This window comes from Stenella coeruleoalba, assembly GCF_951394435.1.
Source record: "Stenella coeruleoalba genome assembly, chromosome: 19".
NCBI classification, from domain to species: domain Eukaryota; kingdom Metazoa; phylum Chordata; class Mammalia; order Artiodactyla; family Delphinidae; genus Stenella; species Stenella coeruleoalba.
The window spans coordinates 3,222,056-3,245,743 of NC_137165.1; the positions used below are offsets into that span (position 1 = coordinate 3,222,056).

General features: G+C 49.0%; 1 protein-coding gene and 1 pseudogene across 2 annotated transcripts in view; one reads left to right on the forward strand and one right to left on the reverse strand.

The window, feature by feature from the left end:
• LRRC75A (leucine rich repeat containing 75A) overlaps positions 1-16,831 on the reverse strand; it is a 65,570-nt gene extending 48,739 nt beyond the window's left edge. Inside the window, exon 1 of the mRNA XM_079904788.1 lies at positions 16,692-16,831. The gene's annotated coding sequence lies outside the window, so the exon portion shown is untranslated. The remainder of the gene's footprint in view (positions 1-16,691) is intronic.
• Positions 5,372-17,025, forward strand: LOC307177380 (NAD-dependent protein deacylase sirtuin-5, mitochondrial-like; annotated as a pseudogene). Its single transcript has 2 exons — positions 5,372-6,316; positions 16,733-17,025. The product of its transcript is annotated as an NAD-dependent protein deacylase sirtuin-5, mitochondrial-like (transcript).
• Positions 17,026-23,688: the final 6,663 nt, after the last annotated feature.

Consider the following 23,688-nt stretch of genomic DNA (forward strand, 5'->3'; position numbering starts at 1 on the left):
TCCACAGACACAGGCTGGATGACCCCCAGCATCTGTGGTTTTTGTTCCCCCTCATCTCCCCCCACGCCTCCCCAAGGAAAAGTCGTCCCGTGAGTCACCCGGAGGCCCGGGAGGAGGCCACGGCTGCTCGGCCGGCAGCTGGCCACTGAGGGGCAGGAGGGGTGGTGCTGCCTCCTTGGGCTTTGAAGAGAAACTCCATAGATTCACAGACTCCCGGAACCTCGGCCTCTGGAACGTGTGCATATGATATACACTTGGTGTGTACATTTTTTATTTGTATTCACTCACAGGGTCAGCAAATATTTGTTGAATATCTGCTACGAAGCAGGCTCTGAGGATACAGCCGTGACAAAATAAAGTGCCCCTTTCATGGAGTTTATGTGTGCGTGATATTCACCCAGGGACCATACTGAAAGCCTACGATGTGTGGCGAAGTTTACAGTCTGGCAGGGAAGACAGACTTGTAATCACATAAGTGAAGTAAAGTGTAATAGGGCTTGTGATGGAGATAAACACAGGGTTGGGGACAGTGAGTGATAGAGGAGGGAGAGGGCCCTGAAGAGGCGTCCCGATAAACTGGTTATTAAAGGCGGTGGCATTTCCGAGGTTGTCTACGGGGAGGCCTTCTGCAAAGAGGAAGCAGCGTGCTGTAGCTAGGCACACGGGTGCCTGCAAGAGGTTCCACAGAGTTGGAGTATCGGGTGCCAGGGCTGGAGGGGAGGCTGGAAAGGGCGGCAGGGGTCTGGGGCTTAATCCTGCCTTCAGGTTATCGAAGTGCTGAAGAGCTCGGGTGAGAGAGTGAACTGTGACAGGGCTGTACTGTGTTTATTCTGGAGGACACGTGTGGAGAGAGCCAGTAGGAGGGCAGGACTGGAGGTGAGCAGAGGAGGCTGCACTAGCAGATGGGAACAGGATGCCGGCTGGAGCAGAGGCAGGAGACGCGGGCTCAGAGAGAGACGCTAAGCACGCAGGATGGACAGGCTTTGCTTACAAGTTGGATGAGGGACAGGAAAATGCCGAGAGAAAGAAGCATCTAGAGGAGTGAGAGTGTGGGCAGAAAATGACTTCTGTCCCGCACACGTGGAGTCTGAGATGCATGTTGGGAGAGCGCAGGACCCAACGAGACGTGTGAGGTCGAGAAGCACCACACCCGGAAGTAACTGAACCCAAGTGAGTATCGAGGACGGGCAGACCGGTGGGCGCTGCGTCGTCTAACATGTGGAGGGGACGGGGCTGAGCCCCTGAAAAGAACTTGGAGGTGAGGTCAGAGGAAGACAGCAAAGGAGGAAGAAACAGGGTTTTGGACCACTGCTGTGGAAGCCAAGGGTGGAGAAAGTCCCAGAAAGAGCAGTCAGTGGTGGCAAATGCTGCAGACAGGTCCCCACAAGGACTTGGCAATTTGGGTTCAAGAGAGTGAATGGAGCCCCTGCCAGGAAATAAATATTTATGGAACGAATGGGAAAGACTTGGGAGGTGAGACTCTGAACACCGTCTCCAAAGGGCGATCACTGTCTCATGGGTTCACGCCCTTCTCATTTTGACTCTTGTTTGTACCAGAAATCCCCTTCTTCCCAGTGATCAGTGAAAGAAATAGAAGGGGGTTACAAAGGAGTGGGAAGTTACCCTCGAAATTAGGAGAAAACACACATTCAGTTCTCAGAGACTTGAAGGAACTTCTGCAAGGGGTGATGCAAACAAGAGCAGATTCCAGGAAGCGCCTGCAGACATTCGGGTCATCACACACAGACGACAAGTGCAGCGGCCCTCAGCAAAGCCCCACACGCCCGAGCTTCGGCAGAAGCAACGCTCTCTTGCACACGTCACGCCAGGGCCATGCTAGGCACCAGGCTCGGTGAGGATGCTGCAGGGACCAAGACAGACAAGATCCCAGCCCTCAGGGGTCTTGCATTCTAGTACGAGGGATGGACAATAAACAAGTAAACAGATAAACCAAGTAATCACAGAGTGTGATAAATGCTATGGATGACATAAATTAGGATGAGCCAGTAGAAACAGGAGAGCGTTACTTGAGACAGATGGTACTCAGTTTATCTTGCTGAAAATTTTCCAACTTTTAGTCACATAGCAGACTTCACGTGCCATCGTATTTTATGACTGATCACACCTTGCACAGTTAGAATTTTCTCCTGTCACATTTCAGACAGCGCTCACTGGCAGTGGTAGGAGCTGGGGTAGAGGGCGTGGGGAAAACCATCCTGTGACGTGCTCCCCGAGGCTACAGCCCGATCCCCTGGCTCAGAGCAGCAGGACTGGGGAAGAGATGGGTCGCCGGGCAGGTGGGCACATCTCCACTGAGTACAGTGTGTGCACGCTCACTGCCTATGTGGGGACAGGCCTGTTCCTTACTGCTCCCAGAGCACACCCCTCTCCAGCCGCAGCAGGAATGCTCAACCCAAGTCCTTCCTGGAGCTTTGCAAAATGAGGATATGAGCTCAAGGATGAAGGTGCCTTTTCCCTCCTGTGTGAAGCAGCTCGAGCGCAGAAATCCAGAACGGGGCCAACACCCCCAGAGCAGTGGAGGCAAGAGGTGGAGGAGGGGAGCCCCGCTGCTCCAGCCGTCTCTGTGGCAGGTCCACCCTGCTGCTTTCACTGTGGTTTGGTTTCCTCAGCCTCTTCCTTTTATTGCCTAAGCTGGTCCCCGTTGAAATTCTGTCATTGGCAACTCAAGTGCCCTAATCCTTATGATGCAGTCGAGGTCACACAGAGCTGGGATCGTATCACAACGTATTCTGGAGTCGAGGTTATGCTGAGCAAAGCACGGCCCCTGGCAGTGGGCTTTGACAGTTAGGGGAGGGGGCCCCATGCTAACCCCAGGGCAAAGATTCCCGCCATGGTTGCCTCACTCACAGGTCTCAGCTTCCCAAGGCTCCGAGGGCCACAATGGGCTTTTGGGGGAACGTCCGTTTTTAGCTGGGATGAGCTAAGCTGCCGTGACAAACAGACCCAAAGACGCTTACTGGCTCAAACACAACAGAAGTTTCTCTCATTCACATGCTAGACTGCAGCCTGTGCTTTTAGCTGATGGTGGCTCTGTCCATCTGTCCATCTGGGATGACTCAGGGATCCAGGATCCAACATGTGGATCCAACATGTGGCGCTACCGCAGCCTAGCTGTCATCTACATCTTGCCAGCAGTAGGGGGACAGACATCACTTCAGGTCACATTCTACTGGTGAGAACCGGTCACACGACCACACTGAACTGCAAAGGAGGCTGGGAAATGTAGTCCAGCCTCGCACCTTGCTATAACCCCCATTGCTACAAAGGGAGAAGATTTTGTCGGGCAGAAAAGTTTGAGAGGACTAAATGGAGGCACTCAGGTGCCTTGATGTTTTAACTGGACAGTTCTTTGAGGGTGGGAGGGGGCTGCCCTGTGCACTGTAGGATGTTTAGCAGCATCCCTGGCCTCTACTCACCTGATGGTTGTAGCATCCCTCCCCCAACTCCCCCGCAGTCCCAGTCATGACATCAAAAATGCCTCCAGGCATTGCCAAAGCCCCTGGAGCACAGTCACCACTGATTGAGAATCACTGCTCTAGACACTGAGAGCAATGTCAGAATTTTTGTCAACCAGGGAGGAAATGCAGTGAAATTACCTCCTCTCACTTTGTCACTCGGGAATCTCACGGCGTGGCTGCTGGTCTGTGCTCACGAGGCTGACAGACAGATTAGCTGAGGTGCCAACTTGAAGTTTCACAGAGGAGTGAACGATATGAATGCCAGCTCCTGAGTTCATGATGAGAATGACGTTAGGAGATTCTGCAGATACCCATCACAGCCAGGGCAGCATGCAAAGAAATGCTCTAAGTCCTTTCACTCAATACAAAACCCAAAATGGCACTGGCTTCTTTGCACAAAACAGGCTTTCTGAATTATTTGGTGCTGATTTCCTGAAATTTCTGTGAGAAATAAGATTTTTTTGATACCTTCTCTAACAGGAGGCCATATTTGTAAGCCCCTGGTGAGTTCTTGCTCTGGATGGACGTGGCGAACTAGGGCAGACCCCTAAGAACATATTTGTTTGCAGGAAATGGGCTGTCCTGGAATATCAGTGAGAATTCCTTGCAGCCTGGTGGAAACCGGAAGTACTGCCACCCAGCAAGGCATTAGAATGTCAATAGTATGCTTTATCTCCTAGAAACCCAACAGCGCTGTTCTGACTTCACAGGAAACAGTTTTCAGGCTACAGCTGATGGGGATTCCTTCACATTCCATGGAGAACTTTGGGACATGCTTCAGGCTTCGGGCTGTAGTCCCCAACAATGAGCCTAGGTTTGTGTGTAGCTGCCGGTACAAACGTATTAGTTTCCTGATTCACTGGGAATATGCAAGGCTCTTGAATATTAAATAAAACTGGTTACATAAGTCTTTTATTTGAAATGAATACAAGGTCATAATCAATAAAGCTCACATTGAAGCACTGCTGAGAAAAACGAATACAGACGTTTTCTCTGCTGCTGGAGTTGCACAAAGTAGCAGGTTTCTGTCAGACTGAGGTTTGTGTGCAAATAGCTAAGCACTCCTTCAGAGGATGAGCAGTGTGGGTCTGAAGAAGGTCCGATGCCTCGCAGACCCGTGCGGATCATTCTCTCTGAGCTTGAAAACACTAGGCTCTTCTGGCTTTTTACCAGCTGCTATTTAGTCTGCAAATAACAATGAAAACCAGGCTAACCAATCTGGTGTTGCTGAGGGATGGTTCTCACGAGCCCAGCGCCCCCTGGGGTCTGGCCCTCGCCTCCTTCTCGAGCCCTGGCTGCTGCTGGCCCCGGCCTCCTCATGGCTACCAATGCAGCAGGACATGCCAGGCCCTGCACTGCCCAGATTTCTCTCCCCGGCAAACTCCAGAGCTCGATGACCACTTTGCCGGGTTTTGGGATTCAGGTCACGTGTTACACTTTCCAGAAAGGCTTCCTGACTTCCACTGGTCTCTCAAGAAGAGCTGGCCAGTCACTGCCCAGTGCCCCTCGTGCCGTGAACAGGCCTTTATCACCCAGGGCACTTTATAGCACTTTACTCCCCACCCTGTGTGGATGCCTCGCCCCTGTTCGACCACGAGCTCAGGGCAGAGCCTGTGTCTTATTCCTCTTGGGAGCAGCAGTCCTAACACAGGATCTGGAGAAGGTTTGTTCAATAAGAATGATCGAACAAAGCAATGAACAGTAATTACGCAGCAAGTGCAGAGGCTGTCACGTGGCTCTTCTTGTTTTAAAAATTGTGGTAAGAGCCGCATGTACAGAGGCCCGAGGCCCGGTGTCTTCCCGGCACAGCGCTGGGGCAGCTGCGACCCGAGAGACGAGGGAGGGGCAGGAAACGAGCCCATCTCGATAATTAGTGCGACACAGAAAACCTGATGCCACCTCTCCGGATTGTCCCAAGCCACTTACTTGCCCAGCTGTATTGTGGACTGACCTCTCCAGCCTCTGCGCAAACCAAGATCTGCCTAACAATGGCTCGTCCAAGTTCAAATACGGCCGGGCTTCAGGAAGCTTTTTGCAAAAGCCAAGCACACAGTCATCAATTTCAGGGGCTGGCGTCAGTGCTGAGAGTGGGGTTCCGACTTTCAGAGGAGCGGAAGGTTATTGGAGAAAATGGCAAGCTCAGGACCTGGCCACGCCTCAGGCCTTTGCCTGAAGCCCGTCCCAGGTGTGGGAGTCCTACCAGTACCGGCGGGAAGCGGTGCAGAGCAAGGGGCCCGACGCCAGGCACCTGGCCATCGCCGAGCGTGAGGTGCGGCCCGACCGGTGGGCCGACGGGCTGTGGTCATCACCCGGAACACCAATGAGCTGCACCACGAGGCTGGCACCAAGAACCTTCTGGAAATCCATGGTAGCTTATTTAAAACTCGATGTTCCTCTTGTGGAGTTGTGGCTGAGAATTACAAGAGTCCAATTTGTCCAGTTTTATCAGGAAAAGGGGTTTCCAGAACCTGAAGCTCAAGACGCCAGAATCCCAGTGTTGAAACTTCGCCGGTGTGAAGAGGCAGGCTGTGTGGGCCTGCTGCGACCTCACGTGGGGTGGTTTGGAGAAAACCTGGACCCTGCCATCCCAGGGGAGGCTGACAGGGAGCTGGCCCTCTGTGACTTGTGTCTGGTGGTGGGAACGTCCTCTGTGGTCTACCCTGCCGCCATGTTTGCCCCCCACGTGTCTGCCCAGGGAGTAGAAGTGGCCGAATTTAACATGGGAACCACCCCAGTCATGAACAGGTTCACGTTTCATCTCCAGGGGCCTTGTGGGACCACTTTCCTGAAGCCCTCGCTCCTCGTGAAACTGAAACTGTTTCTCTTTTTTTTTTTTGGTACGCAGGCCTCTCACTGTTGTGGCCTCTCCCGTTGCGGAGCACAGGCTCCGGACGCGCAGGCTCAGCGGCCATGGCTCACGGGCCCAGCCGCTCCGCAGCATGTGGGATCTTCCCAGACCGGGGCACGAACCCGTGTCCCCTGCATCGGCAGGCGGACTCTCAACCACTGCGCCACCAGGGAAGCCCCTGAAACTATTTCTTAATTGCCCTGAGGAAGGAAGAAATCACAGCACATCTAAATACCAGGCCACCAACAGGAGAAACAGTCTTGTGGATGGTGAGCTGAATACTGAAAGGTCTGAAAATATCATCTGGAATCCAAACTGCTGATAAGTAATGGGGACTTAGAAGCAACAGTAGTAAACATGTTTAGAAGGAGAAGTCACAGAATTTCTCAAGTCAATTCATGTTATTTGGTTTGAACCTAAACATAAGATACCTCTGATGTGTTTGGTTGGTTACTGGGCAGGAAACAACTTTGTAATTAGATTGTCTAAAACAAGTAATTATCCTGATTGTATTTTTGCTATTTGGGCAAAGATGGAAGTAGAGGGGTAAAACCCCGGTATTTGTGATTTCTGCGCAAGGGTTGCTGGAAAATAAAATCCCTTTCTACAGCAAAAAAAAAAAAAATTGTGGTAAGATACACATAACATAAAATGTACCATCTTCACCATTTTTAAGTGTACAGTTCAGAAGTGTTAAGTACATTCACAGTGTTGTGCAACCAACTATCACGCATGCCCAGAACTTTTCCATCTTCCCAAACTGAAAGTCTACCCACTAAGCACTAACTCCCCACTCCCTCTCCCCCAGCCCCTGGCACCCACCCTTCTACTTTCTGTCTCTATGAATTTGACAGATCCACATTTGAGGGACCTCATATAAGTGGAATCATACACTATTTGTCCTTTCGTGTCTGGCTTATTTCACAATATGTGTCCTCAAGATTCATCCGTGTTGCAGCATATGTCAAAATTTCCTTCCTTTTTAAGACTGGATAATATTGCATTTTGTGGACAGACCAGATTTTGTTTATTTACTCGTCTATCGATGGACACCTGGGTTGGTTCCACCTCTTGGCTACTGTGAATATTCCTGCTATAAACGTGGAAGTACAAGTACCTGTCCGAGTCCCTGCTTTTAGTTCTATAGAGTATATACCCGGATTTCTGGATTATATGGTGATTCTGTGTTTACTAATTTTTGGAGGAACATACATGCTATCCCAGGCTAACACTTTACACTCATTATTTCATTTAGCGCTCATGGTAGCTCTGGGAGGGAAGACAACTATTACTCCTTTCTCAACAGATGAGGGAATGAAGGCAGAGAGCATTAACTTGCCAATTTCATAGTCAATCAGTGGCAGAGCTGGGACTGAGGCTCACAAATTCCAAAACCCATGCTTTCGAGCCCTGTGTCATATTTGCTTTCTTCCAGAAGGGTGGGGGGCTCCCTCACTCTGATGGGCGAAGGACCTGCCTTGGGTTGAGGGAAAGGACCTTCCTAAATAAGAGGCATCCTGCTTGTAGGTGGTCACCGAGGTTAGATGTGTCCAGCTTTACCCCAGTCCTTCACAGGCTTGGATATTCTGTTATGAGGCTGTAACATGTCCTCTGGTGTTATACATCCTAGGATGAGACCGGCTAATGAGCTCATGCTCAAGTGTGGTAATTACAAATTCACTGATTCAACTCTCAAAAACAACCTGGTTGTTGTGTATTCCTCTTAAGTGATGACTTAATATGGATAAGAGGTCATTTAAATCTGGAAGAGATCTCTCAGATTTTGTAATCCAACCTCTCTTTTAGTGGTTCAGGCATGAAAGAGAGAGTTGGTTCATAATTTACTAAGTCATTCAGAAATAATCTACCTGTAATGAACTTTCCCCATCTGTCTCATCAAAGCTGATTATTTGGTAAACTGTGGTCAGCTCTTACCCATATACATCACTGCATCGATAGACACAAAAATTCCCTTGCTTAGTAGCCCCTGAACATAAAGACTTGGGGCAGAGAAGGAAGGCCAGGGATAAGACGGAGAGTTCATGCTTTGATGTACCTTCTCTGTTCCAAACATACAGCAGTGACAGATAAAATATTGAAATAGAAAACCTAGATATGTATACTTAGATAAACTCAAGGGTAAGATGAGTATTTGAAGATAGAAAAGATCCAGCAGAAAAGAGATAAGTATTCCCTTTGCAGAAATGCAAAACAGAGCAGACGGCAGCCTGGGGTGTGCTGTGCTCTGACCCAGAAGTCAGCAGAACTGATTGGGAGTTTGATCCTATGGGATAAAGAGAACTAAAAATTTTCCACACAAGGCTCACTGCTGGAAGTGAGAGGCAGAGTAGGTCATGAAAGGAAGTTGGGAAAAAATAAACAACTATTGCTGATTGCCACCTGGGGAGATGGCATTTCCTAGACTGCGAGACTGGAGAGGTAGGGACACAGAGATAAGCCTCACAACCAAGCCTCCAGTCGGTATACTTCCTGATTCTGCATGACTCTGAAACCACCGTGGGACAGGGGAGGCCTAAAATGTCATTGTAGGACTATGGCTTAGCCAGGGGTCAGGTGTAAGCAACCATAAAACCACTAGGCAGGGCAGAGCAGCTAAGCCGGTGCACCACAACTACTGAGCCTGCATTCTAGAGCCTGCGAGCCACAACTACTGAGCCTGCATGCTGCAACTACTGAAGCATGCATGCCTAGAGCCCGTGCTCCACAACAAGAGAAGCCACTGCAGTGAGAAGCCCGCGCACCGCAACGAAGAGTAGCCCCCGCTTGCTGCAACTAGAGAAAGCCGGTGTGCAGCAATGAAGACCCAACACAGCCAAAAATGAATGAATGAATGAATGAATTTATTATTTTAAATAAATTTAATTTATTTATAAATTAATAATTTATTAATAATAAATTATTTAATTTATTATTATTTTAATAATTTTTATTTAAAAACCCCACTAGGCAGGGAAGTATGAGTCCAGGATAAGAGAGAGAGAGAGGAAAAAAAAAAGCTTTCCAAGAAAATAAAAAATTGGAATGTGAATCCACTCCAAATTCACACTTTGGAACAGACTGATAAAGACTTCAAAATAAGTATATGTGGCATGCTCAGAGAGATACAAAAAGGGATAACTTCCATTTTAAAAAAGAACAAGAAAAATTCTTAAAAAGCAATCAGAAATAAAGCAGCAACAGGTGATGTTAAAAAGAAACAAATTGAAATCTTCAAATCTTGGAAAGAGAGTCACTGGAATTTTTAAAAATTACTCTACATATGGGATAAGCTTGATACCGGACAGACTCAAAGAGAAAATCAGTGAATGGAAAGAGAGACAAACTAAAAATAAAGCACAAGGAGATCAGTTGCATCTACTTTGGGGGGAAAAATCGACAGCCCGCGCACGTGATCCGCTTGTCACCGTCCCCGTGGACGACTCCCTCCTCAGATCACTTTCTCCTCTGCCAGGCAATCGGTATTGGGGTCAGCATTCCTGCTCAATTCCTAGGAAGGGCTCTCAGGGCTCAGGACCACCACCCTCTCCCAGAACAGCCCCCTCGGATTCAGGCCACAGTTTCCTCAGGAAGTACACGTACATAATGAGGAGTCCACCTGGGCCATCTCTGCCGACCTCTGTCTCGGTCTGAGCTTAACCCACTTCTAGCTGTTTTCACATCCACATGTTATGGGGCCGCATTAGTCCTTCCCTAATCTTGCAGTTTCAGCAGTGCAACTAGAGCTGCCCAGGATATTTCCAAAATTCGTCTTGGTGAGAGAAAAACCTCCAAATACGCGTGTGAAAACTCTGGTAACTTCTAGTTCCTTCCCTCTCTTGGTTTCTCCCTCTTACACCAGGAGCATTCCGTGGATTCTGGATCCCTCCTGGCATCGCAGCTCACAGCTGGGAGCAGGCGTGAGTGCGGGAATGAACCATGTCATGGACACTCTATGTAACGTACGTAGAAGCTGAGTGCGCGGTAGCAATGGATACTCAAAAAGGTCTTAGGACCACTTCTCTAAAGGTTCCTGGACGTGTATGATTCATTCATTTACAAAATGCCCTCCTGTCTTGGTCTCCTCTTGTGTTTCTCTTCTGATGGCCTGACATGCAACACATGATTGTACACAGTGGAATCTACATCCTGAGGGAAACAGGGGCTGCATGCACCTGCGGGCCAGTGGTTAAGGCCGCCTTCAGGTGATGGCCCCTGCATTAAGGTGAGTGGTGTTTGCAGACTGGGTAGTTCTCCATTTTCCATGTTTCTCAGCCAATTCCCAAAGTGTATTCAATAACTTGAATTTACTTTCCTCCTCTTCGTTTTTGCTCCTATTCTGAAATGAGTGCTTCCTGAGGCCATAAGATAGTAAGTCTATAACAGTGGTCTCCAACCTTTTTGGCACCAGGACCGGTTTTGTGGAAGACAATCTTCCCACAGACTTGGGGGATGGTTCAGGCAGTAGTGGGAGCGATGGGGAGTGGCAGATGAAGGTTCACTCAATTGACCGCCACTCACCTCCTGCTGTGTGGCCCAGTTCCTAATAGGCCACAGACTGGTACTGGTCCACAGCCGGGGGTTGGGGACCCCTGGTCTGTAACACAGAATAAGCTCTCAGGTTTACCATATTACAGAAGTCTAATTGTGCTCAAGTGTTGGCCACCCAAAGGTTTAGCTGCTAGTTGACTAGGTTCTTTTCTTTTTTTTAATTATTATTATTTTATTTATTCTTGGCTGCATTGGGTCTCCGTTGCTGCGCGTTGGCTTTCTCTAATTGTTGCGAGCAGGGGCTACTCTTCATTGTGGTGCGCGGGCTTCTCATTGCGGCGGCTTCTCTTGTTGTGGAGCGCGGACTCTAGGCGCGCGGGCTTCAGTAGTTGTGGCTCGTGGGCTCTAGAGCGCAGGCTCAGTAGTTGTGGTGGTGCATGGGCTTAGCGGCTCCGCGGCATGTGGGATCTTCCCGTATCCCCTGCATCGGCAGGCGGATTCTTAACCACTGCGCCACCAGGGAAGCCCTAGGCCATTTTATATAAGGAACTTGAGCATCCGAGAGTTTGGGTATTCTGGCAAATCCCCAGCAGATACTGAGGGACACTTCTCTGAGTTCTCTGAGCCATCCTAGCAAATCAATCAAACCCAAGGAGGGAGTTGTTGGAACCTGCCATCTATAGCGGTTGGTCAGAGCACAGATGATAACCTGGACTTGTGATTGGCATCTGAAGTGTGTGTGTGCTTGTGGGGGCAGTCTTATGGGACTGAGCCCTTAATCTGTGGGATCTGACACTACCTCCAGGAAGATAGTATTGGAATTGAGTTAAAGTGCAGGACACCCAGCTGGTGTTGTGGAGAACTGCTTGATGTTGGGAAAAAAACTCCACCAGAAAACATTTGGTGACCAGTAGTGAAGTGTTTTGTGTGACTCACAGAAAAGAGAGAGAAGTAGCGAAGAACTGGGTTTTTCCTTGACAATTACATAGGCGCAATTGATTAAATCATTGGGCATTTGTGATTAAGTCAATCTCCAGTCCTCTCCCCTCCCCAGAGGTCCCCTCGAGTTGAAATTCCAACCCTTGAATCACATGGTTGGTTCCCCTGGCAACCAGCCCCCCATCCTTAGGGGCTTTCCAAAATTCACCCCATTCATATAAACTTATGTGCTGCTATGAATAACAAAAGATACTCTTTTCCTGCGTATGACTCACAGAACCCAAATAATGATGCTATTTCTTTTATTACTTAGGAAATTACGACGGTGTTAGGAGCTCTAACCAGGAGCTTTGGATGAAGCCCCACATATGTATTTCTTATTATAGTCCAATTTCACAGTAAAAATTGTAGTTAAACTTGTATGGTTGCATCTGGTCAACAGCCCAGCCAGAGCAACATCATTGCCGCTGACACAGGGCCCCTGTGTACGGACCCATCCCTGCAGCACTGTAAGCTGCTCTCTTTGGGGCTGGACTTCCCCATTGGAGGTGATACTGAAACTGAGCAGGACCCTTTGGGGCCCTAAAGGGTACAAAAGCCCTCTGTGTCCCCCGTTTCTTGCTTGTAGGGAAAGACTTTAGTCTCCTAGGCCTTCCCTGAGTTTCAAAGAGCACAAGCAGTTACCAATTAGGGAAGTGAGGGAACACAGAAACAAAGGAAAGCAGTTAAGCAAGAAAAGTACAGTAAGTCCCCTATGCACGAACCTTCAAGTTGCAAACTTTCAAAGATGTGAACATGCCCCTGTATGCCAGCTGTTGTACTGCACTACTGTACTTTACAAGGTACTGTACTGCAAGATTAAAAGTGTTTATTTTTGTGTTTGTTTGTTATGTATTATTTGTGTGAAAAGTATTATAAACCTATTACAGTACAGTATGATATAGCCGATTGTGTTAGCTGGGCACCCAGGCTAAAGCTGTTGGACTTATGAACAAATTGGCTTATGAACAAATTGGACTTATGAATGTGCTCTCAGAATGGAACTTGTTCGTATGTAGGGGATTTCCTGTAATGACAATAGGTCAATGGTAAAACAGAGTCCTAGTTCCTCCCAAGGGATATACATAACCATCTGATGCTTACCTTAGAGTATTCTGCAGGAACTAAGATCATCCCCCCACCCCCAGGTTGATGCAGACCACCAGCTCGTAGACCCCAGACCGGTTGGAATCAGAAGGTTGATGATTAAGATTCCTGAAACACCACCCTGTTATCTCACCTCTAACAAACTAGAAGAAAGTCACCCAGCAGCCTTCCCCCAAATGTTGCCTTTAAAATCCCTTCCCTGAAGCAGCCGCATAGCACAGGGAGATCAGCTCGGTGCTTTCTGACCACCTGGAGGGGTGGGATAGGGAGGGTGGGACGGAGGGAGACACAAGAGGGAAGAGATACGGGAACATATGTATATGTATAACTGATTCACTTTGTTATAAAGCAGAAACTAACACACCACTGTAAAGCAGTTATACTGCAATAAAGATGTAAAAAAAAAAAACCCTTCCCTGATAGCCGCCTGGAAGTTTGGGTCTTTTGAGCACGAGCCACCCAGACTCCTTGCTTGGTGTCCTGCAACTAAACACTGGACCTTCCTTCACCAAAACCCGGTGCCAACTACCAAACCTAAGGTAGATAGCTAGTGGGAAGCAGCCGCATAGCACAGGGAGATCAGCTCGGTGCTTTCTGACCACCTGGAGGGGTGGGAGGGAGGGAGACGCAAGAGGGAAGAGATATGGGAACATATGTATATGTATAACTGATTCACTTTGTGATAAAGCAGAAACTAACACACCATTGTAAAGCAATTATACCCCAATAAAGATGTTAAAAAAACAACAACAAAAAAAACAAAAGTCCTGGAAATACCAGCCAAACTCTACATCCCTTATTTGGCTGCCTCACAAATGACAAGTTTAATAAAAAAAAAAAAAAAAAAACAAACCCGGTGCCGGCGAATTGGCTTCGCTGTGCGGTGGGCGAGCGGACCCAAGTCCATTCAGTAACAACACTCTCAAACCCTGGAAATGAGGTAAAATTAATTTCTAAATCAATAATAAAATGAACTATATTCCCTACTGTCTTTTACAATTTAGCAGCAGCATTAGAGCTGTGGGATTTTAATCCACTCAGCGTAAAAGACTTGAGCAAAGCTGCTCCTTTGAACACCACTGATTTTTATTTGCTTTTTTACTTTTTTTTTTTTTTTTTTTTTTTGAGGTACACGGGCCTCTCACTGTTGTGGCCTCTCCCGTTGCGGAGCAACAGACTCCGGACGCGCAGGCTCAGCGGCCATGGCTCACGGGCACAGCCGCTCCACTGCACGTGGGATCTTCCCGGACCGGGGCACGAACCCGTGTCCCCTGCATCGGCAGGCGGACTCTCAACCACTGCGCCACCAGAGAAGCCCGCTTTTTACTTTTTAAAGTTGTCAGAGACATTTTCCCAGAATGCCCTGTGCTTAACTTGCTGAAAAGATTTCTACAGACTTAAAGGTACACTTTTCTCTTAGATGAGGAGTGATTGGTGAAACGGCGATTCCACTCTAATTCTCCAGGATATAACCATTTTCACAATACAAAAAAGTACATTTTAAACATTCTCTTCACTTTCTTACAAGCTTAAGATCTCTCATATGTGAAAGACGGCCAATATCTACCTTCACTGCACGTAAATATGTCCTAGACTCTCCATTTCTCTTATCCTCATGAGAAAAATACATAGAGGACAGGACAGCATGATTAGAAGGCTTAACCAGATTTCAATTATTTGCTTTATTTTCCTTTAAATCTCACAGCACCCAGGAGACAGCTTCATGCTCACTGTGTTTTCATTTCCGCAAACCTGCTGGCCACCCACCTCCGGCCTCTTTACTGAAGACTTCTACCCACAAACTCCCTCTCCACCCCAAGTCTTAGCTTCCTGCTCAGCACGGTCAGTGTCCACAGGATGACTGACCCCCACCCAGACACGCTGCTGTTGGAGTATCTCCTTGCCACCCACATAAGGCCTCACGCTGAGGCTTCACCCCACAGACCCCACCACCACCAGGAACCTGCTCCCTCTGGAATATCCATTTCAGAGCCCCATTCTCTCCCCCCACGGTAGTCAGCTCGCAAGAACTGTGATGCTCAGACCCTTGTACCTCTGCGAGCGCTCCATCCACGACACCGCCTGGCAAGTTGGTCACGACACTTACTTCCTTGCAATGCCCCCAACTTCCTCATAAAAGCCTTATTTAACCATAAAACCCACATTTTAGATGAGCTCAGGTGGGCTCCTTCTCCAGGACTACATTCAAATGACTGCTTGTTTCAAAGAAAGATTACACAGTTGTGTGAAGTTTGCCTCACTTTAAATGCACGATCGAAAGACTCAAACCAGCGCGCCTGGAAATGCTGCCATTTCCCTGTAGTTGGCATCCTGCCCACTCTCAAGTTCTCTGCTTCCAAGATTCACCTTTTCACATAATAATGGCTCTCGCACGGCTTCTGGTCTGATGTACAAGGTTGCAACAGACCAGCGCGCCCACGACAGCACACAGAAAGGTGTTATAAACTTTAAGAATGACGTTTTTAAGGACACACAGGTGAGACAGGGATGCAAAGAAGTCCCTAGGAATTAGATTCCGAAGAGCCAGGAGCCCTTCCCAGCTGGGCAGTGACTGGCCCTCCTCCCCGGGGACATCCTCAAAGGATCGGGCTTGCTGGGGTGGGTGGAGGGTCTCTGCTCGCTTGAGGAGATGTCCGTGGAGGGTTGTTTCTTTAAAAGTATTTGTAAAGTATCTGGTTGGCATGTTGGGCTGAAATCTGTAGGAACTATAACTGCAGAGCTAATTCTATCTTTGCTGAGTGTGAGCTGCGGTGCTGGTGGTGCGGGGGCTGGAGCCTGGCATGACACGGGTTGACAAGGAAGATGAGAGGGAGCTGGGGTCAGCGCGGTCACACTGCGGGGAACATCTGTCACCCGTGGACACCTGCCTTCAGTCCTGCTGCCAACAGCGTGCTGCCGGGAAGCTGTTGCCCAGCAGTAAAGACTGACTTCACGCTTCTGACCGGACTCTCCTTTGAGCCACAGGCTGCCTGTCCTGCAGCCCCTAGAAGGAGGTTCTCTGGAAGGTTCTTTTCAACATTTTGAGTCAGCGGGGAGCAGCAATGGTCTAAGACCCCAGGTCACTCCTTTCCTCTTTTTTTTTTTTTTTTTACTCCTTTCCTCTTAATTGCAGCCAATATCCTGCTTAGAAGTTCGTCACAATCCTTAACGGAAAAACTCCTTCACCTGACCCCACTCTTCTTTGGTGAGAAGGTGAGGGAAGAAGTTTTCGCATACTCAGGTGTGGGGAAGTTATTCCGGTTATACATGAGTTAACTCGAATTTCATGTTAACTAGAACAGCCTGCGTGCGGCCTATGACACGCATCGTACGTCTGCTTTAACCATTAAAGAAAAGGGCTCACTGACCAGAAGTAAAGGACGTCCCTGTTAACAATGAAGATGAGATGCCTCCCTCCCTGGGACCCCTTCAATGAAAACACTGCCCTCCCAGGCGCCAAGGCCATACTGTCCCGCTGCGTCCGTGCCGGTCTTTTTGGAAACATTGAAGGAACGTATCCCTGACTGGTTTGACCTCTGTTCTGACAAGATTTAAAACCGCGCTGAAAACCCTGCCTCTCCAGAGCAGATCCGCAGAGCTACTGAGAGGCCGTCTCCTGGGCCACAGTCCTCAGTTTGGCTCAGATAAAACTCCTTCCCATTCCTATCATAGATTGTTCATTGTCGACAAGGGGATGCTTCTACCACCCTCCAGGCTTCGTGCCACCCGCAAAGCCCATGAACAATTCCCGGCGATAAACATAGAATCTGGGTAATAAAACAACATCTAACCTTTCTTCTCCTGTGCTGAGTCCAGTCTCTCTTGCTCACAGCGGGCCGCGGACACGGGGCTCGCACCCGGCCCTTCAGCCTGGAGCTACCGGTGGTAAACGAGTGCACCTGCACCTCAGCTCGGGCCGCGTGCAGACGCGCAGCGCACGACACTCAGTCCAAGATGGCGGCGGCGGGCCGTGTGCAGAGACGCTGCGCACGACACTGCCATCTGCAGCCAGAGCCGCGCAGGCCCGTGAGAACCCCGCCCCCTCCCCACCCTCGAGACCCTATAAAGCAGCTCCACCATGGCCTGTTCGGCTTGTCAGGAGAGCTTGTCCTCTCCACCTTCTGATCGGAGAATAAAGCCTTCCTTTGCTTCTCATCCCAGCCTGGTCTCCTATTGGCTCGAATGACACCGGGCAGGAGGACCCTTGTTGGGACCCGACTTGGGAGGGTCGATGACAAAGGGACAATCCTGCAGCCTTAAGTTCTCTTGTCTTGGGCCTCACTAGTCTCCCCCAATTTTAAGAGGAGTCAAATTGGCTGCCAGCCTGGAATCAGTGGGAAGAGAGAGCCTACTTCAAATGTTTTATTTCTTAACAACAAAATAAGAAATCAGACAAATCGGGCAGGTTAAGAATGGACAAGACAGAGTGAACACTGGTGTTGGTTATGTACTTCAGTACTTCACTTTACTTTTTAATAGGATTGAGATTTTTAATTAAAATAATGCAAAGGGAATATAAATTTAAAAGATTTTGTGTGTGGGGGGCGGGGGCTTCACTGGTTGCGCAGTGGTTAGGAATCCGCCTGCCAACGCAGGGGACACGGGTTCAAGCCCTGGTCCAGGAAGATCCCACATGCAGCGGAAAAACTAGGCCCGCGCGCCACAACTACTGAAGCCTGCGCGCCTAGAGCCCCTGCTCTGCAACAAGAGAAGCCACCGCAATGAGAAGCCTACCCGCTCGCCGAGAAAGCCTGCGGGCAGCAACGAAGACCCAACGCAGCCAAAAATAAATAAATAAATTAATTAATTAAAAAAAAAACCTGCTTAAAAAAAGTACACTGAAATGTTCACAGGTAAAATAATATGATGCTGAGATCTGGTTCCAGATAAGGGGCGGTGAGTGTTGGTGGTGGACTGTAGACCGGAAGCGAGACTGGCTGACTGCCCAAGCAGGTGGACAGGTACGTGAGGTTTACCTCTGGAGACAAGAGCGGCTGCTGCACTCTTGGAGGGAGGCGATGGGAGCGGCTAGAAGGGGCTGTTTGAATATCCGCACCAACAATCTCCTCCGCCCCTGAGGGCAGAGCTCAGAGGGCACCTGGGAGGAGGTGTCGGGGTGCACGGCCAGGCCGCCCCAAGGATGCCCCCGCTCCCTCCAGCCCTTCCTGCCTGGCCGCAGCGCGCCAGCAGGTGCTCTCGCACGGCGCGGGGGGATAAGTGGCGACGGGCAGAGCCACGACGACAGGCGATGCGCCTGCGCAGGGAGGTGCCGCCCGCATTTCCCAGGAACGCCCGCGCGCCTGGCCCCGCCCAGCAACCGAGAATCCTTTGCAAGCCGGAAGCTGGGCGTTTGCAGCGGGTGTTGGGACGGATGGGCCGTGGTCCCGGGAGGGCTGCTCTGGTCCGAACCCCTCCCTGTAGAGGGTGAGCGCGGTCTCTGGCCGTTCTCTCCCCTCAGCCTGACGGCGGGCCGTCCGGAGCGGGCGAGGGTCCCTCGTCTCTGGCTGGACTTACCCCGCTCGGGGCGTGCGGAAGGTGGGCATCGAAGCCCCTCCGGCTTACTGAGAATTTCTCAGTCAGAGTGGGAGGAGGGCGCAGTACCGAGGAGCCACCTCCCCGTTTGTGTACTGAGTGAACGGCTGAATAACTAGAGGAGAGGGTGCCGAGTTCACCCACGTCTCCTTCCGCAAGACGGGAAAGCGAGTCCGTGACCCCGGCCGCTCTGGGAAGGGAGGACCTCTGACGACCCGCGGACCTCCGCTCGGATGGGGACGGGGCTCCTGGGCGCCAGGCAGGGAGTGGTCGGCAGGGGCGGCATGGCTCGGGCGCGGGTCTCGGCAGCCCTGGCCTCTCGCTTCGTGGGCAGCCGGCCGCCCCTCCCGTGTTAGCCCGGACTGGCGGCTGCGCGCGTCTGTACCCTTCGCTTCCGTGCTCCAGGGCTCTCCCGGTTGGCTTTTCTGTCCCAGCGCTCTCGCCCTCCTCTGCATACCCCGAGTGCTCTCGCCCTCCTCTGCACACCCCGAGTGTTGCTCCTTTTGCTAATTCGTCTGGTGTTCGCTTAGCCGGTGGACCTCAGCCCGCACCCTGTTGTGCAGACGCAAGAGTCGGCTGATTTGTTCTGTGAAGAGTCAGAAGGTAAATAGTTCAGGTCTCTTGATGGTCCACGACTTTGTCTTTGCAACAGGAAAGCAGCCATAGACAATATTTAGAGGAATAAGTGTGGCTGTGTTCCAGTAAAACTATTTATTGACGCTGAAATTTGAATTTCATGTGTCAAGAGATATTCTAATTTTTTTCAACCATTTAAGTTTCATGTAATGTATTACACTCTAGTGTAAAGCATGATGCTCAGAAATGAGATCAAGTAGTCCGGGTGTAGTTTTAAATCAGCGTACGGTGTAGTGAGATCATTACTTTTCAACTTCTGGGTGTAGGTCTGATTTAGTATGACCTAAGATTTTTCTTGAGGAAAAGGCCTCTACTCCGTAGGCTTGGAACAGGCAACTTCATTTTGCTTCCTCTCTTCTTACTTGTAGGCAAGAACGACCCCCCCTTCTCAGTGGAAGGGCATTCTTGGGAGAGACAATAAGGCCACGGCCCTGAGTATCCCTACATGTTTGTGCTGGTATCTTTACCTGGGCCACTTCTCAGGCTTGTGTTTACAGCGAGCAGCGTGTCCCAGGACAGAGCATGCCGTTCACTATAAAAGGAGTGATTTCCCCAAATGTTGCTTTCCTGTGATGCAGTCCCGCCATTTAGGCCCACCGGTACCCTCTTGTGATTGGGGTGGGGATGAGGGAAAGCAAGGGTAATTGGCTCAGATATGAAGTCTGGCTACTGCTCTTGCCACGAGTAACAAAGTTCTTTGTCTTTGACCCAGGAGTCGCATGTCTTGTGCCAGCACCCGTGAAAATAACAGGCTAGTTTATTATCTTGGAAGTCAAGTAAAATCCCAGACCCTTTGCAGTTCTGGATGGACATGTAAAATGATTCTTTTTTCTGAGGAAACAATCTTGATTATTGTGCAGAGGTTCCTGCAGAGATGCACTCATCAAACATTTATTGAGGGCCTACTTCCTGCCATGTGCCTGGTGCTGTGCTTGGTGTAGGAGATACAGAAGTGAATACGCCAGTCTCTCCTCCTGGGAGCAGCGACAGCCGTCCATGGCTCCTCTCTGCCTCACACCCCAGTCCAAGTCACCAGCAAGTCCTGTATTCTACCTGCAAAACACACCACGTGCTGGGTCGCTTCTCAGCACCTCTACCGCGACCACGAGTTCTCCTCTGAATCACCTGTAAACACACCTTCCTAATTGGCTTCGCTGCTTCTGCCCTTGCTCCACTTTGGAACATTAGGATCACCTGGGCAGTGAAACACTGAGGTCCAGGTCCCATCCCAAATGAAGTTAATCAGCTGCTCAGGTCATTCTGATGTTCAGCTAAGAGTGAGAGCCACTGCTGTGGACGGTGAGATACTGAGGGCTTTTCAGCAAATGGTGACACAGTCACATGCACTCCTCAACCTGCACAGCTGCATGTGGTGGTCCTGGTTAGATGTCTTTACTTTGGCAAATGTGGCAGATACAGTGAGAGGTGCAAGATCTGGGGTAGGGTGAACACTTAGCTGGCTACAAAATAAACAAGAGCTGATGAAAGCCCTGAAATGAGGTAGTGGCTGTTGGGATAGAGAAGAATGAACCGGAACATGGAGGGGTAAAGCCCAAATCCGATGGTCCAGGTGGTCATTGACCACGTGGTTGCCGAACCGGGAAAAGATCTGGGTGGGAGACCAGAATGGGAAGGGGGAGGGGAGTGCATCGTTTTCTGGGCTCTTCTCATATAAAGATTTGAATTTAAAAAACACGGGGAGACAAAAAGCTTTCAATGCTCTAATCTCATCAAAATACGTAATTAGGTACATACTTTCTGTGTTCTCAGTTTTCACTTAACTATATATATATATATATATATATATATATATATATTCTCACTTAAAAATATTTTACAGGAAGAACTCAACTAAGGGCTGGAGCCATGGGTTCCAACCCTTGTTCTGTCACACTGTGTACGTGACCTCAGGTCAGCATCCTGGGCTTCACTTTGCCCGTCTACACAGCAGACTCAATGCTGCTGACAGGCTTACACACACATGCATACATATCACCGCAGTGCACATGCTTGCCATGTTCAATGGTTATAGTGTTCTGAGGTGGGGTAATTATAGTGAAATAGAGCGCCACGAGGAAAGTAACGGAAATAGAGGGCTGGAAGTACATTTACAGGCACATGCAAGTGAATTCATACCGGCCGGAAGATAGAGCGTCGAGTGAAAACTAATGGCTTTAAGTTTTAAAGACCAAATAAAAGTTTAGCAAGAAAAACTAGTACTTTGCATGAAACAGACTCTCAGAATTCAAATTTAGATCAGAAACCTGCCTTAAGGAAATGTGATGGGAAAGGAGTGTGATTAACTTATCAACACAGTAAATCATCAAGTTCATAGTTAAAACACAACATAGCTGGTGTCCTTACTTCGTTGCTCTTAACTGCCCTCTACTTAACCCACTTGCCAGGTTGACTGACATGCTCCCGTCCTTTGGAAATGCTCTGCTGATGGCCTTGGCAAAAGACTTCGTGGTTAAGTTTGCTGCTTTCCTAGTAAGCGTTAACACTGTGTTCTCTCCAGTTTAGTTTGCTCAGCAAGACTTGTTTGCTCCCAGAGTCCTTTGTCTGGGAGGTAATTATGTCTCCCATTACATAGATATTATGTAACTGATGAAACTGAGGGCAGAGTTGCCTTTATGCAGACTCAATGGTTGGAAGGGCTCAGCCCACTTGCTAAGCACGCCCAGTAGCAGTGAGCCTGCCCACTGCCCAGATCTGGTTTCTAAATTCCTACCTGTTAAAAAGAGCCAGGGATTCCTGGAGAAATGGGTCATGTCATACCTGGGGCATTTAAAGTGCAAGGTGAACCTGAGATGGCTTTGTCAAAAGGCCATTAAGTGCCCAGGGCTTCCCTGGTGGCACAGTGGTTAAGAGTCCGCCTGCCAATGCAGGGTACACGGGTTCAAGCCCCGGTCCGGGAAGATCCCACAGGCCGCGGAGCAACTAAGCCCGTGCGCCACAACTACTGAGCCTGTGCTCTAGAGCCCGCGCGCCTAGAGCCTGTGCTCTGCAACAGGAGAAGCCACCACAATAAGCCCGTGCATCGCAACGAAGACCCAATGCAGCCAAAAATAAATAAATAAATACATTTACAAAAAAATAAAAAAAGGCCATTAAATGCCCAGAGATTGGAGGGGTAATGTCAAAGGACAAAAGGGCTACTTGAAGGGTTCTAACTGGCCAAATCTGGGATAATTAGAGCATCAGAAACAATGATCATAATTGTTTGTGACACACTGAATCACTCGTCATCACTGCCAGTGACTCCTGCCTCTGAAAACTGGTAATTTAAGGAAAGACTTGAGCATGACCCTACGTGCATTCCCAGCCGATGAAGGAAAGCTCTTCCTTAAAGAATGCCAGTCAGTAAATGTAAAAAGAATGATAGAAAATTGCCATTTTGCAGGGGGAATTCCCTGATGGTTCAGTGGTTAAGACTCCTCGCTTCCACTGCAGGGGGCACAGGTTCGATCCCTGGTCGGGAACTAAGATTCCACACGCCACATGGCGCAACCAAAACAAATAAAGAAAATCGCCATTTTGCAAATCTTGACGAAATGATTGATTCCGGCAAGGATCATCATCATTGGATCCCAAAACCACCAGATACAAGGCTGTTGGTAAACGGGCTATCCATGCACTGCTGGTGTCAGTGCACAGGCTATCTATTAACTGCAACAGTAAAAACATACCTTACATTGGGAAGATGTGGCGATCAAATTCTGCATCACAGATAGTGAGTCAACCAGATATTAATGAGGCTTTTGTTGTGATGCAATATGAAATACATCTGTGAGGCGTTAATGTCAAAAATTTGTAACCTGAATACACCAAGCCTTTGGCCCTAATTGCAAATTTACAGAAACTACAGGAACAAGAAAAACAAACCACATGTAAACAATCAGGTACCTCCTGAAAGTCAGACATTCTACAACTGATCTGCTCTATTTAAAGAGAAAAAAAAAAGTCCTAGAAAAAAATCAAAGGTGGGAAGCTGTTCCAGGTAGATGGAACAGACAATCATGTGTAAGGCTTGCAATGAGACTGGATCAATAGGGAAAATGGAAACATGGGCTGAGCACTAGATATCAGTGCTGTTCATTTTTTGAGGTACATAATGTTACTGTGGTTGCTTTTATGAGATGCATGCTTAGTGTTTAGAGGTGAAATGTCTGTAAGTTACTTTCCAATTGTTCAGTAAAAAATATGGCAAAATGTTAATTTTTACATCTAGGTGGATATACAATTTGTTTTATTATTATTTAACTTTTCTGTATATTTGCACATTTTCATAATAAAAAGTTGGAAATAAGACTGCCTGTTAAAAAAAACTTCAGGGCTTCCCTGGTGGCGCAGTGGTTGAGAGTCCGCCTGCCGAGGCAGGGGACATGGTCTTGTGCCCCGGTCCGGGAGGATCCCACATGCCGCGGAGCGGCTGGGCCCGCGAGCCATGGCCGCTGGGCCTGTGCGTCCGGAGCCTGTGCTCCGCAGCGGGAGAGGCCGCAACAGTGAGAGGCCCACGTACCGCAAAAAAAAAAAAAAAAAACCAAACCAAAAAAACAACAAAACTTCAAAGCGTGGATCAGGCAACTGTAAAAGTGGGAAAAACACAAAGATCTCGGA